A 5,945-nucleotide genomic window follows, 5' to 3' on the forward strand; every position below is an offset into this window, starting at 1 on the left:
TGTTAACTCACTTTCACCTTGAGTTTGTTCTAAGAGCTCTTCGACTAACCGATTCTGTAATTCCCAAAAGTGAGTAACAGTTAAGTATAAATAAACACTTAATTATATAATAAAATTATAATTAATTACTTACATATTGTCGTTCCGCCTCGGTAGTAACAAATACACCATCCCTATCAGTATGAGCCTTGCGAAACGTTTCCAATCTCTTAAGGTTCTGTTTAACATTAGAAATTAGATTATATTTTAAATAAATAATTACATGTATCGTACGTTACCTTCTTATAGCAAGTACTGCTATACGAGCTCGACCCCCCCCCCCCCCCACGATTCACGTTCGTTTGCATTTGACAGATTTTTTTGTCCTTTCTGAAGCAATTCTGTGTTCGTCCGTTTGGAAATACTCAACAGCTTTCTTCCAGTTATCAGCATCCATACCCTCTGGAGGGTTGGCTAATGCTCTCGGGATATCATCATACCCTCCGACTATCAAAAAATATTCTTTTGCGTCAGCTTTCCGTTCTCGATAACCTTTTAACAAAGCTGCTTGAAAACTCTCTATCAACATATTAGCTTGTACATCCTGGTACATCTGATCCAAATCAAACTTTGTCTACAAAAAAAAAAAAAAAGTTAACCAAGTAAAAAACCAGTCATAACTAACCATATAAAATATTTTTAAATAAATAATTACCCCTAAATGTTGTATTACGGCGTCCTTTATTGCAGGGGAAACTTTTTTCCAAGTCCATTTATTAAAAGGGACCATATGCCACATTGTTTTTCCAATTTCTCGTGAAAACATGTCTTTCGGCTCTCCTACGGGATCATATGTTATATCCCTATCATACTCCATGGTAATTGGTTTGCCCTTATTCTGTAATATCGCTCTTTCAAGCTTTATATTGTTGGCTTTGCCTCGGACTGTCGTACGTGCACGTTGCTCAACTACAAATGTACTTAAAAATTATAAGAAATGGTATTTAATTTATAATAACTGAATAAAAATAGTAAATAAAAATTCATAATAAAACTTACGGTCCTGCTCATGATGACCAGCACCTCTACCACCTGGGAAAGGTGGGTCCTCAGCTCCATCACCCCATGTCCACGGCCCATAACAGCAGTCATGGTATACACAAACAAAAGCCAAACTGACAACATTTCCTGAAAAATTATAAGATATACAGATACAATTTTTATTACAAATTCACATTACATAGAAATAAACATTTACATAGGAATAAACATTTCTATTTAAACTAAAACTTTCTAGTATTTGTATATAAGTTTTTAACCAATTTTATAACATTTTTTTTGTTTTTTTTTTCAATTATAACAATAATTTATTTTTTTATTTTTTTCCAATTATAGCATCCTACTTATACCAAAACTTTAGATTTGAATTTATTGCCTTAATGCCTTTTACTTTTCAAATTTTCATATCGATAGTTTGAAATATTATGCAAGAATGAACAACACAATAGAAAGATAGATAGGAACAAAACTAATATATTGAAAAACTTAGTAACCTTTTACCATATTATTGATTTAATTAAAGAAAAATTAAATATATATATATTTTTTTTCTGTTACTTATAAATAATAATATAGATAATTTATTAATTTTATTTTTTAATTTGAACATTTATCATGACAATAGAAAGATAGATATGAACAAAACTAATTTTTTTAATTAAATGAAATAAACAAATCAAATCAAAGAGATGGTATTTAGGCCAACTACACATAATTTCACATAATAACAACATACTTCTACCAAATACTCATATACCACATATACATCAAACACACATACATTGACATATATACACCAAATTTATATAGATTCACATACAAATATCAAATATACATACATATGACAATTTTCAAATAATTGAGACAACTACACATATTTTGCAATTAAACTAAAATTTCACAATAAATATAAGTAAATAGAACCTGTGGTGGCGGAAATCAATGAAAATGGTCCAGTGGTGGCGGTAGTCGCGGGTGGTGGTCGGGAACGTAGTAACACAATCAACAAAACTGAAATTGACAATTTTTTACAATTAACCACTCCAATAAGCTTAAAATCGATGTTACAAGAGAAAAGGGACTGGAAATAGCTTGGTGTCGCCGGAAAAAGCTTGGTGTCGCCGGAAAAGCTTGGTCCTCACCGGAAAATCTTTCTCCGCCGGTGGTATCTTCTTTTTGGACAATTTCACACACCCAAAATTGATAATTCTCATTGGTATCCCACAATAATCGGTGAAGTAAGATGTAGACGAGAGAAGAGAAAGAGGCGAAGGAAGTGAAACAGAAAGAGCAAAAGGAAAAAGATCGAGTTTTTTGGGGTTAACTGCGTCGGCCTTTAGCGGCGACACCTTTACCGGCGACAAATCGGTCTTTAGCGGCGACAACTATCAATAGCGGCGACTATCAGGAGGGAATTATTACCGCGTCATTTTTTTATCTTTAGCGGCGACTTTTTTGGATCTTCAGCGGCGACAAAAGTCGCCGGTATTTCCTTTATGCGTTCCACGAGCACCCTAGCCGTTGGATTAGAACCACGATCGGACGATTCGTGTTTGCCAGAACGTCAAAGTGTGGATCGGTGTCATTCAGCCTTTAGCGGCGACACCAATAGCGGCGACATGTGCCTTTAGCGGCGACTTTTTAATTTGTCGCCGCTATTGATGTCGCCGCTAAAGGTTCTGTTTCTTGTAGTGTTTGTATAACCAAAAATCTTTAAATTTTTTATCATTTTTTGTATAGTTAAAAAAATCTTTGAATCTTTGTTGAACAACAAATTTAAACAAAAAAATGTTTGACGTTTGAATATATTTTTAATGTTTTATTAGTTTATATTTATGACGTCATTATATAAAAAAATCTAAAATATTGAATATTATATAATATAAACGAATAGATTTTCCCATGTCTAGATTAAAATATCTAATTTATAACTATTAAACGCACAACTCGAATAAGCTAACATGTCTTTTGTTTCTTGATAAAAGTTAATAGCATAAATCTTTAAATGCTTTTTTTTTTTTTTTGTTAAAAGTAACTAAATTTAGTGAGGGAAAATGATAAAGAGGGAGAGAAGGGGATATTAAAGAGAGAGAGAAAGAGATTTAATGAGAGAGAAAAAAAAGGGGGGATTAATAACAGCTTATAAAAAAAACTCATTGGTTAATAAGTCTAGAATTTTTAAAAACCTGCAACTAAATTAATGATTTAAAAGTCAACCACCAATAAAATAATCATTACAGGGTATTTAACATAGGTATTAATAACAGTTCCATATCAAAATACATTAAAGTATAATGAATTTCTCTACAATTAACAAAGAGCCTCTGCTCTAGCACATACTATTATGAATGTTGGGAATGTATCTTTACCCAATTCAATAAAGGTTTAAGTGTCATTTAAGTTCAAAAAAATTCTACACTTTATAGTATAAAAATAAAAATGCACTTTTAAAACAATTGCATCCACTAACCACGTTACTTTAAATAAAATACATACTTTATAAGTATGTAAACTAATTACTTTTTAACTATGTAAACTAATTAATTTCTTGTAGTCATTTAAACATTTGCCTTGATAACTAATCTATTGGAATTGACCACTACCAAGAAAAAAAAAAAGCAAATTGCATTAAGCTAGCTCTTCATGAGATGAGGCATAGCTAGGTTGAGGGTGAATTAACTAAGTGAAGCGAGTATTTGAACCAATCATACTTGTTGAAGAGGTAAAATAATACATGATGTCAAACTTGGGTGAAACTAGGGTTGTCATTTATGCTTTTTTTAAACTTATTTAATTTGTTTTATAACGTAGTTAAGCAAATATTAAGCAAATATAAGTTTTAAGTTTTAATATACAAATGTATCATGTTAAAGTTTTAATATACAAATGTATCATGTAATAATAAACTGATACAACACAGAAATTAAAAATATATAAAATAATAAATAAATAAGATTTTTTTTATATGTATAATTATACCATATTGATGATAGCAGTTGCAACTTGGAACTTGTCTTTGAAATTATGAATTACATCTGGTGACATTGAATGCACCTTGGAAATGGGTGTGTAAGGATATCATGCATGGCCTTGTGGGTAGGGGTGCACAGACCGAAACTCCAATCTACCCGATTTTAACGACGTCACAACAAATCCGATCTACCCAAAATTCAATCAGTTTTTTACTAGATTTAACCATATTTTAGCCAACAAATAGATTTAATTATCAATGGATTAAGACGGATTTGGATCCTAATTTAGAAAAATCCATTTTCGACACGATAAATCGTATTTGGGCCTCAGGATTGAGATTTGGTCCATATTTGATGAATTGAATTATTTCGAGAATGCGTTAAGTCATGTTTTAGTGAAATCCGGTTTTTGGATCGGATCGGATATGGATCTGGATCCGATTTTATTGTGCATCCCTATTTGTAGTAGAGAAGAGTTCACAAAAAAAAAAAAAAAAAAAAAAAAGCGAATTTAGCCCAAATTCTATTATTATCCATAGGAATTTGATTGGATCCAAAGGGTGAGGCCCAAATCGGATTTACGTGTAGATCGAAAAGCGAATTTAGCCCAAATTCTAATCCAAATCCACCTAAATCTACTAACAATTGAATTTATTTATGGTCCCTAAATCCACAAAATATCAAATCGGATTTTGGACGGATCGGATTGGTGTAGGCTCGATAGGATCTGAATCTATTTATATATTTGTACACCCCTACCTGTGGTAGGCGTGTGCAAAAAAACCGGTTCAGGAACCGAACCGGTCGCTGAACCGAAAACCGGTTTGGCCCTGAATCGGTTCATGTAAGAACCGAATCGATGCTAAACCAAACCACCGGACTAGACCAATTCGCACTTTCTACCCTTGAGACAGGTTTGGAACCGGTTTTTGCTGAACCGGTTTGTTGAACCGGTTTGCGAATATAGCCGTTGGTGAACCGGTTTTCGAGTATTACCGTTTTTTTGTCTTTTCCTAACGGTTATATAGCCGTTTGAGGCTGTTGAAGACCCGATTTTGGCTCCTTTTTGACCATATTAACCATTCCTTATAGTATATATATGTATTAGATGTTTAGGTCTCAACTTTACCTTAACCAAACCTCAAAAAAATCTCTCTTAGTTCAAAAAACGTTGTTAATTCAAACAATGGATTCGGCTTCCGTTGGTGTTGGAGATTCATCAACCAATAGAAATCCGGCTATTTGGTGCAACTATTTGGAGATTCAAACATTGTTAATTCAAACAATGGATTCGGCTTCCGTTGTTAGCATCAAAGAAACAAATAGAAATCCGGCTATTTGATGCAACTATGATTTGTGTGTAATGTCGAACGGTATAAAAAAAACGCGATGCAAGAAATGTGGTGCTTTTTTTAATGAAGATGAGAATTCGACATTGAAAACTCATATGACCAAAAGATGCCCCGCGGTGAAATTTGGGCCGGGACATAATCAAACAACAATGGCGAATGATGCAACATTGTGGAGTTACGATATGGCTAAAGTTCGGGATAGGATGGCGAAGTTCGTGATTCAAGAATGTTTGCCTTTTGACCACTTCGACAACAAACGTGATTGTATTGAAATGTGGAAACTTGCAAAAAATGAAATGATTTTAGGATTTCAATCTTTAGAAACCGGTGTGAATTTAACTTGTGATGTTTGGACGGCTCCTCACGGTTCACCGGATGCGTACCTTTGTGTCACCGCTCATTGGATTAATCCAACTAATTGGGTAATGATGAAGCGTACGATTACGTTTGAATTGTTTGAGTACCCGCACACCGGTAGAAATTTATTTAAAATTTTAGATTGTGTGATCAAAACTTATAAACTTGAAGGAAAGATTTTTTCTATATCTTTTGATAATGCTTCAAACAACACCGTCGCGGTTGG

The sequence above is a fragment of the Lactuca virosa genome, chromosome 8 (assembly GCF_052849685.1).
Source record: "Lactuca virosa cultivar CGN04683 chromosome 8, Lactuca_virosa_CGN04683_v6, whole genome shotgun sequence".
NCBI lineage: Eukaryota > Viridiplantae > Streptophyta > Magnoliopsida > Asterales > Asteraceae > Lactuca > Lactuca virosa.